At 32.8% G+C, this 10762-nt stretch overlaps 1 long non-coding RNA gene across 1 annotated transcript; it reads left to right on the top strand.

Moving 5' to 3' along the window:
• The first annotated feature begins 7581 nt into the window (after window positions 1-7581).
• On the top strand, window positions 7582-9118 carry LOC128200322 (uncharacterized). The gene is made up of 3 exons (XR_008252678.1): window positions 7582-7705; window positions 8087-8208; window positions 8832-9118. It is a non-coding gene; the product is annotated as an uncharacterized LOC128200322 (long non-coding RNA).
• Window positions 9119-10762: the final 1644 nt, after the last annotated feature.

Here is a 10762-nt window from a genome sequence, read left to right as displayed (position 1 = left end):
TTTTATTTTTTAACTGATGGAATAAAAATAATATTTAAATTTTTAATTGACGTTTTAAACAAGGTTTAGTTTTACCTAAATTCAAGCCTGTGACAATGGTACTTTTGGTGATGTGGTTATCCCCTTCAGTGTATCGGTAAAGGATCTAGGTGTAATTATTGATAGTTCTCTTACTTGGCGGCCACAAATAGAATTTGTCAGCAGAAAAGTTTTCGGATCAGTATGCTCACTTCGTAGACTACGTAATTTCCTTCCTACTGCTACCAAAATTACGCTATCCCAATCTCTTTTACTTCCAATTCTTGATTATGCCGATACTTGTTATCTGGATCTTACGGAGGACCAGCTTAACAAACTTGAGCGCCTTCAAAATGTTTGTATCAGGTTTATTTTCGGTCTTAGAAAATATGATCATATTTCCCAGTTTCGCGCTAAGCTCAAGTGGCTTCCTATTCGTTTTCGCCGGAATACTCACATTCTTTCACTGCTCCACAATGTCCTTTTCAACTCTTCTTCCCCTCACTATCTGAAGGAGCGGTTTGAATTCCTGCATACCGTCAATTCTTTTAATCTTAGGTCTTCTGAGGGCCTCCAGCTGAAGACTCCGGTACATTTCTCAAACTTTTATGACAAATCGTTTACGGTGCAAGCTGTACGGCTTTGGAATGCTCTACCAGTTTCCATACGAAGTATAAAATGTCTGGTTACTTTTAAAACAAAAGTTAAGGACTTTTATTTAAGCAAGTTGTCATCTCCTTAATATGTTTATATGTCTGCTTAGCATACTTATTTCTTGCATATTTTTCGTGAACGTTTATATGCATGTATGTATATGTGTGTATGTATGTGTATGTGTATATGTATGTATATGTATGTGTATATGTATATATATGTATATATAATAATAAGTAAGGATAATTTTTATATTATTATATGTATTACATCTCCCATATCTAGAACTAACAAATTTTTTTATCATGCCTCCTACTAAATTGTTTATAATTACTCCTCTCCATCCAAAGGTTGCCTGGAAGAGATCGCTCTTAGCGATAAGGTCGCCCATTGTTTTCTCATTGTGATTATTTCTTGTGATTGTTTGTATTTATAATAAGTTTACTGTTGTAATCTTTTGGAGGAAACAATAAAGAGTATCTATCTATCTAATGGTATTACCTACATGGTTCCTCAGAGATTATCTATAATATTATCATGTGTAGATATATTATTAAAATATTTCGAGATCAGTACGGCATGGCATAGAAAGTCCCAAACCTTCAAATCTCGCCCACTTTGATTTTATTAAATTACTCAATTAATGATTATAATATGATTTCATATTTTAAAAATATTTTTATATTAATTTGCAATTAGTAAATTGACAATCGAATGTCTAATCACAGATAATTAAAGGCATAAATAGTTTTGTATTATTTTGATGTTGACTTCAAACAAAAATAAATATATTTGTACAAAAGTGGGATATAAAATTGTGCATTACATATGTCTTTATGTTAATAATTTAAATGATTTAATAGTCCCGTCACGTGTTGAAGGTCGCAGCCAGTCGATATTGGCTGACATTTTGTTCTACGACCGTCTACAGGTCGTCGGAGGGCGGGCAACTTTGTTTATTACTTACGAATACATATATAATGCTATTTTTTGAATTAATACCATTATATAATGTTTAATTAATTTTTTTAAGGTGACCTATAAAAACGAATGATATAGATATCACAAAGTATCTATTGTCATGCCCATTATACACCTCATGCGCTATCATTTCAAAGGACTAAAGTGATACCTCTGTACCTTGTAATTTTACTACCAAATCACACCCTTCAAATTAAAACAGTTCTAAAAACAGCTATTTCACTGCAAAATCACGAGTGGGATGGAGATGCCCACGCAGACAATTTTTGTACTCTATTAGATAAAATATAAAATTTATATTTTGTTGCAAGTTTTATTTAGGGTTTCATTGGTCTCTTATCGTATCACAGACAATTCAAAGGTATACCTTAGGTGTATATTTTATAATTGTCGTAAGATAGAATTGCAGTAAGATCTAAAATTTAAACACCTCTGTAGTAAATGAAACTAATTTCAGCTGGATTAAGCTGGTATACATTAGCTTATAACAACCATTATTATCCGACTATGGTCACGGACTTCTTCCCATGAGAGGAGAGTACAGCCTACTGTATTACCATGTTGAGCAGATAGTTAGTTGTGGAGTTATTTTGAATTTTTTTCTCTTGCACTGGTGTTGTGTGTTTTGTTCCTTTTTCTACCACTTACGATATTTTGGGGATGAAAAAAGTGGAGACATGTTTTGTACTTATTCTGTTACCACGTAAAAATACATTTAGATATTTATTTATTACTGATTAAACTGGTCTTCATAAAAGAGAGCCGCGTTATAACATCTATCATCGATCTTTATTGTATAAGAGACTATGTTCAACAATAGATAATCAGTGGCTAAAACAATGATGATCATAATGTTAATGAATACAAAAAGTGCTAGCTTCGCATATAGTTAACGTTAATAGGAAGTAAATAACATCGTATGTACTTGATAAGCCGTGTGCTGTGGTGTCGTATGGTCTCGGCATAGAATAGGCCACCCATTCCTTTCCCTTGGGTGTCGTAAAAGGTAACTAAGTAACTGCGGTTGTCAATCCGCCTGCCAAGCGTGGCAACTATAGACAAAACCCCCTAAGGGGGAGGCCTTTGTTCAGCAGTGGACAGTTAAAGGCTGGTGTAATGATAATACCTAATAATTAATTAATAAAAAAATTAATCACTAACTTTTTTGTCATTACTTGTACGAGTAGTTTATTTATTGGGTATTAAAAATTATTAAATTTAACCAAATACAATATAACATACAATTATACTCTTTGCTTAAGTTATTTTAATTAAATATAGACGTACCCTCTTATTCATAAAAACTAAAACCTTGTATCAACCTATTTTAAATAATACGCTGTTTTGTCACTTTCTTTCAAATTAGGAATTTAACACCAAAGAACAAACAGTTCAATAGCTAAAACGCATTTATGAGAAATTTGACGTCATTATGGAAGGATGTTAGTCTAAACTCGGAGATAGTGTATCAATTTCTTGTAATTTGTTTGTATCTATAATAAATTTACTATTGTAATCTTATGGAGAAAACGAATAAAGAATATCTATTTATCAAGGATTATGAGTATTTATTTTGAAACAAAAAATATTATTGTCGGAATTTACTTTAACATGAAATCTCGAACGAAACTTACAGTCACATAGTAGGGGTAAAAAGTTACTCTCGGTATGAGCATCGGACAGCGGGCGGGAGGTGGGGTGGCCACCCACTCATTTTACGTGATTGAATGAGAAATTGTTTATAAGGACAGATTTTTAAAATAGCAATTAATACTAGGTATTCAAAGGTATATATTCACTAGTTCGCTGTGTGATCCTGGCATAGAATGGGCCACCCATTCCTTTCCCTTGGATGTCGTAAGAGACGGCTTCTTAGTCGAACTTAAGGATCGAGAGATATGCAGCAGCATCCCTCTTAAAAATCACCTAAGCCTAATTATGGTTGTCACCTACCTGCTAAGCGTGGCAACTACTGGCAAAAGCCCATTTATGGGAGAGATTTAAGTTCAGCAGTGGACAATTAACGGTTGATATGATGATGATGATTAAAAGGTTATGAATAAATGTAATTTGTTTTATGCAAGTTGATACAATTAAATTGTAATTCCAGATTTAGAAGGGAGTCACAGGCGTACTGTTGACTTTTCGTATTGTGGTGAACGTAACAGTCGACTCCTCAAATTTTGCTGAGCACATTTGAATTTAAAAGTACAACAGTAATTTTACAATTGTCTTTTGGATTAATTACGTTTTATATAAAATAAAATAAAAACGTTTTAACGTTGTCCAGAATAGGTATACTCCAGAATAATCTCCCTTTTTTGTAAGTTAAAAAACTTTAGTTTTATTGTATTGCTATTCTGCGGTAGCAACGTACCTTGCATATCTACGCTAATACATTAAAAGAGTTTATGTGAAAAAGGGACTGCTTTATTGTATGGATCGGAAAGTTCAGATGTCAATACCTTCGAGTAAATCGTGTGAAATACGTATACCTTTAGTGCATCCCTTGAGTTAGTGGTACCAGAGATAACAGAAGGATAGGTCTGGGATTTTCTACTTTATTTTTGGATAAGAAACTACCTGCATATTAAACAAATACATACTATCTACTGTCAGTTATTTTTTATTTAAATAGTAAGTAGAGGATATCAGTATAATATTAGAACAGTTATTTTATATACGTAGGTAAAATATCCCTTCTAAAATGGTTTTCTTAGTACAAATAACCTTAAATGAATTATTATCAATGAAAGTGTTTGTTTATTGGCATTTGACATTACCAGAAAATAGTACTGGAAAGTTGTTATTTCCAAGAATTTAATTAAGAAAAAATTGATTTCAATTGACGGAGGGAAATCGCTATTTGGATCGGGGGCGTTAGCGGACAGTACTTTTGTTTAATTAAAAATAATGTCTGAGGCAGTGTTTTCTCGACAATAACCGAGCCCGGACGAGATAGCTTGTTATATAAATTTCTGCAGGCTCCTGGGGGACGCGACGGGAGAATAAGGCGAGGAAGCGGCGGCGGTAGTGTGAGTATATTATACCCATTTTCTGGGTCGTCCTTCCTACAAATACGTTTTATGCGGAAGCTAGTCAGACTGAGATTGAACATCCTGATGTAAACCTTGAATCGGCAGCATAAGATCCTCTTTTCTTTAAAACCGTAACCGTCCCGGTAAAAGGTACTTATTTGATTAGGGTGTCAGGCGTATCACCGCGAGAGTGTGAGCGCCGAGGCCCGAGGTTTTGGATCAAATTTGCGTATTTCGATTTTTTGCTTATACCGCGTCCTCTGTACACGAAATTGACATGAAATTGTTTTGTATGTGTTATTTTCTTAAGGGAAATGTCACCATCTCGCATAATACATTATTTTTATAAGGAAGACTTACAATAGTTGTTATCGTAAATCCATATTAGAATTCATATCGGGTCCTCTGAAAGCTTCTTCATCTTTTCATAGGAAAGGTCCTCTATAAATCATCGTAAAAGACGTTAATAACAGACCTCTATACAAAAGAGGTGACCTTGTGAGTATAGGTTTGCTTTGTGTGCAGTAGTGATATTGTAGATTGTCACACATGCAAATATGCTGTGCAGTGTTATATGCAAACTAACTGGGCGTCTGGTCAATATGAAATGGGGGAAAAAAGCGAAAAAATGGTCGAAACGAACGGTCGATCGATCTCCGGTGACGCGCACCCGGATTTTCCATTGGGAAATGAATTAGCTGAGAGCTGAAGCGGCGAATTTACATTTTTATTGACAAGCAATCTATTTTCCAAGCAGATGGCAACTGAAATAAGGAATGTTTTATGTAGGGGAAGACATGAATTAAAACTCAATAAAATTGAAAAAAACAATAGGGAGGCAACGAAACCGGAATAATTTTGTAATAAAAATAACATAGCTACAATTTTTAATTAAAAAAACATTGTTAATAATTGAGATGAGTTTGTACGTATTATGTAAAAAGCGACATAATATTTAGATGTATATTTGCATTTCTTTCAACACACATAAACGTAAGATCGAAAAAAAATTCATAAAAAGAAATTAAATCAAGAAAAAAATATTTGTATATTTTTAAAATTACAGTTATTTTATTATTAATAGTAGGGTAGGTAAAAGAGTACTCCTTGTATATTCATTTTTTAACTTTCTCATAAAATTTACATAAATAAATAAAAAAATACTGTTTAAAACATTATTACATATTAGAAATACTTTTAAAGAGTTATCATCAATAATATAATAATATAAAAATTTTAAAGATAACAATTTTAATCACTTCAAAACTAATGCATAAAGAGTAATGAAAACGATCACATCGAGCATACAAAAGTATCAGCATCGAATCTAAACCGCAATGTAAAAGCAGCTCGTATAAAATGTCACCGCTTCGATACCGCGCAAGCTCATCTACAAATTGAGCCGAAAACACGAAGTAATTATTTAAACCGTCATATAAATTACTGCTCAAACTTTTCACGCCGCCCCGTAAACATGTGCGAGTGTGTAAATACAGCCAGAGTGATAATGTGTGAGTGGGTATCTCACCGTGGACTGAAAATGGTTCCATCATTTCATTCCTCCATCCTTTTTCAGCATTGTATAACTTCTATACTGAGTGCAGTATACCGTGTTATTCGCAGATTATTTTAAATAACTCAATTTCAAAATTATATTTAAAATAAAAATATAAATAAGGTTCTAAATAAATATTTAAAAAATATATTATTGGTTTTAAATTCACATTCTAGGTATAATAACAAACTTTTATAATTTGATTTGAAATACTTTTGATATTTTTTTTTATGCTATTAGTATTTAGTACTAAGATTTATTTATTATAACGATGTATTACTTCCTATCTTAGATATAGTGTTCGCTATGTTTCTGTTAAGTATACTGTATGGTAGTTGTCTTTTATATTTGCATATACTATACTGGGGTAAATATCAGCTTGAAACATATTTAGCTTTGTTCCCTTCACTACGGTTAATCTGTCCCGTTTCCTCCCGTGTCAAGTGCAGATAGACTTTTTGGGTCGGGTGCGGGGACCCGCGAGGGGTGAGGGTGGGGTGATACGAAGAGGAGTGCGGGGCACTCCACCCTTCCTGATGATGAAATATTGTACACGTGGTCTGATTTTGAATGACAACGTTTCCTTGGCCGTGCGGGAGCACCCATTTACGGTGCGACGTTTTATGGCGAATTGAAGATTTGCTTTGGTAACGATTATACTATTTATTGATATTTAAAATTTAAAATCATTTGTACTAAATGCTTTAAATTAATTCAATTTGTGGTAGATCACTACAATATGTACTAATTATGTATAAGTTTGCAGGTAAAGGGGACAAGGATGGGCCTTAGGTCGCATGGTTTTGGCCTTGGCCGGCTTGTTTATTAATTTGTGCCCGATGCCTCCCGCCCAGCGCCCGCCGCCCGCCCTAACCCTAATGGGCGGGAAACAACACAGCTTTTAAATTTCGGGCCGTTTCTGAAATTTAATCAAGTGTTTTTTTGGTTTATGGGTTGAGAAAAATTAGCTTCCAGTTTATTATTTATTAAAGGTTATATACATTGCAGAAAGCGTGTACGAAGCCTTTTGGGTATTAAAATAATTATCGCATTAAATTATTGGAATCATAAACTAATAGTTATATTATATTCCTTTGATCGCAGCGCCACTCACATTAGAAATCCTACCTATTAGAAATCTAGAATTATTTGTTTTTCGTTGATCAATTTGATACTGTTTGCACTATGTGCGGTCGAGAGTGCCGTACAATAAAGGTTTATTGCCGTGACAAAAAAAATGTGTGTTAATTTTTTCTTACTAACTCTATGATGGTGAAAAAACATCATTAATATACAACCTTTTTTATTGCAGCACATGGGCAGTCGAGAGCGACGTATTATAGCGGTTTACTATTGCGACAAAAAATTGTGACCTCATTTTTTCCCACAAATTTTCTAACAGTGGAATAACGTCAAATAACAAACACCTCGATTGATAAATGTGGAAGAAGCGAAAGAGGTTTGTTTGAATCAAAGCATTTGGCGTTCCATTGTTTCTGCCTACCCTAATGGGAGACAGACGTGATAGATATGTATGTATGTATATAACAAACACCCTACTTCTATTTCATCAACTTTGATATGCAGATGCATAAACTGATATTTAAACTGACAGCCTAATTGTGAATTATTCCTTGCTTACTAATAATGACTGGTAAATTATTCATTACCTTGTTCTGTATAAGGATTACGAGAACAGTAATTTAAAACTATTATATTTTCTAGTTCCATATTATTTACAGAATATTAATCTAAAACATATATTTTACAAATCATACATTTGCTTACAGACAGGATAAAAGGATGCACTATGTACAATAAAATTCTCATTGATTCTCAGATACGTTGAATAAAAGGAAGTTTGTCACACCGTTCCCTTCGCTTTGCTCTCAAATAGAAGACACAACACAACACCAATGTCATAAATATATCAAATCAAGTCGACTTCCACGCGGAACTAAGGTGGTTAATTCTTGATAAATTCATTAAAATGTACCAATTTATCTACTTCCATCCCTTTTTTAATCAAATTTTGAATCCTATTAATATTATAAATGCGATAGTTTGTAACGATGGGTGTCTGTTATTCTTTCGAGCAAAAGCTACTAAACGGATTTTAATAACTCAAGCGGGTAAATCTGCGGGATATAGCTACTTATTAATATTCCACTGCAGGGAAAAATGAATAATTTTTAATTTAATTTAATCATGGAAATAATTCAAAGTTTTCATAGATATTTTATCTATATATATATTATATATATTATTTATATTATATAGATATTTTATATATATAATATAAATAACAACGCACAACTGGTACCATGATTCAGTTATGAGTTACTCACATAGAAGGCATCTATTTCAAATCTCTCACCTCGCACAGGAAAGAAAAAGAGTATTATGTAATCAAAGATCATAGCCATTTCCCTAATTTATGTTACACCAGCGATCCCTAACACTTTAATCTTCACCAAGTGTATCGACGGAGAAAGCCCTACTATTTATTCCCAATTCTTATTTTCACCTTCAGAATTGTAAATAAAAAAAATAATTGCAAATGGAATATAAACCTTACTTTGCAGACTCACGGCTTACATTTCTTCATCAAGAAGTTGTCAGTCTACGGATCGATCTGTGAACTAGTCAAGTGATTAATTCGGCCCTTACCTCAAGAAGAGATTTATTGGTTCCACCGTACGCAAAACTGCGGGTTTGTAAAAAAATCTCTATCGAAAATTGAATAGAAAAGCCATTTCGGAGGCCTCGGCGAATGAATCTGTTGATACGGTTTGAATTCGCTTTCACGTCTATCTTCATCTTATTTACCTGAGTTAAGATAAAAAAAAAACGCCTTAGGTATGCTATGATGTAAGAAAAAGTCTATTTTAAAATTTAAGGAAATAAATAACAACACTGCCTTGTTTTTAAAATATAACCATGCACGTACTATTTTCATGATTTGTATTAATAAATGATTTATGTCCTTTATATACTTACTAGTTACATAAAGTTACTATTTAAATACTAGGTGTAAAATGATTCAAATATAATAACTACATAAAAAATTGTTTTGACCTACGAATATTTATATACAGCGCGTAACGGAACGGAGTTACCAAAATAAACCTTGGTATAGTATTTGTGAAACTGAACGACTTCCTCAACATTCTAAAAAAAATATATCAGAAAATACAAATGTAAAACTTTTCAAATTATATTATTTTTTAAATATATATTATAATTATTTACACAAAAAATACTATCTTAATATAAAATACTGTAACTTAAAGTAGGTAATATATCGATTGATTTGTTTGTTTCCATCTGATCGAAGGTAATGCGATCGTGAGGTGAGAGCAAAGTGAATTAATAATAAACAGTAATACGGGAAACGACGGTTGATTATCGCAAAAAAATCGAGGCGGCAGGACCTCGACCTACCATTCCCGTAATATGTTTGGGGATGAGCCCTTCTACCCGTGGGGGGTTTTTATTTTCGATCTTCCTCCACACCCCCATATGGACATACGTGCCGTAGGTGCGTTGGGATGCTTCATAGATTGTGTGACCTGAAACAGCGAGGGTTTTAGTAAGTGATGAATAAAATTGCTCGTATTTGTTGGTACACATTTTTTGTCTTGATTTAAAATTCCCACTCAACGGTTTATTTGGTTATTAAACGACCGATTCTTAATTTATGTTAGAATATTAAATACTGATGGGATCTAATGTAATGCGTTTTTTACATTACGCATTATAATCACTTAATTCTGAACTCTAGTTGGAAAGATCATAATGTGACTGACTTAATGTTATTCTCGTTCCTCCCGTACTGGTACCTCGTCAATTTAAACTAATATCGCTTACAATAGTCACCACTCAATTTTTATTCGATAAAAAAAATGCTACCTACCATTGTTGAACTAAATATATTATCAATATTATTCGCTCTTAAATACAAATCGTTCCTGATATACAATTTTAGCAAAGAAGCCAACTCGTAATACTTTAAAGGTCGTGTCAACTCAGGTCAAACAATGAAACGTTAAATATAGGATCGCATGACTGCCTTGAACGACGTCAAAATGAAAACTTTTCTTTCGCTACCTACATAACTTATAGCTTTTATTTGTTTTTAAAGTGAACAGTAGATATTATTCTTGACTAGTTTTTACCTATAACTTCGTCTATGTATGTTGACCGGGATAAAAAGAAGCATATGTCTTTCTTTATCCCAAACACTACGTGTATAGTAGGTACCTACCATATAACGATCAGTTAAGATGGCCACGAGACAACAAACTGACTTTTACATTTATATTAGTATTGGTATATATAAGGATATATCTGCAAATATATTTATGTTAATTTCATCTAGATTATGACAATATAGATCCTACGCATAAGTATTCTTATTAAAAATTATAAGTACTAACTAAACAAATATATTAATTGTTTAATCTTTAAACTCAGATATACTGTATTTAGACAAAAAAACATCTATGGGTAATAT

The sequence above is a fragment of the Galleria mellonella genome, unplaced genomic scaffold, assembly GCF_026898425.1.
Source record: "Galleria mellonella isolate WM207_F2 unplaced genomic scaffold, CSIRO_AGI_GalMel_v1 utg173, whole genome shotgun sequence".
NCBI classification, from domain to species: Eukaryota; Metazoa; Arthropoda; class Insecta; order Lepidoptera; family Pyralidae; genus Galleria; species Galleria mellonella.
The sequence above is the reverse complement of the archived record's forward strand: the minus strand, read 5'-3'. Positions and strand labels throughout refer to the sequence as shown.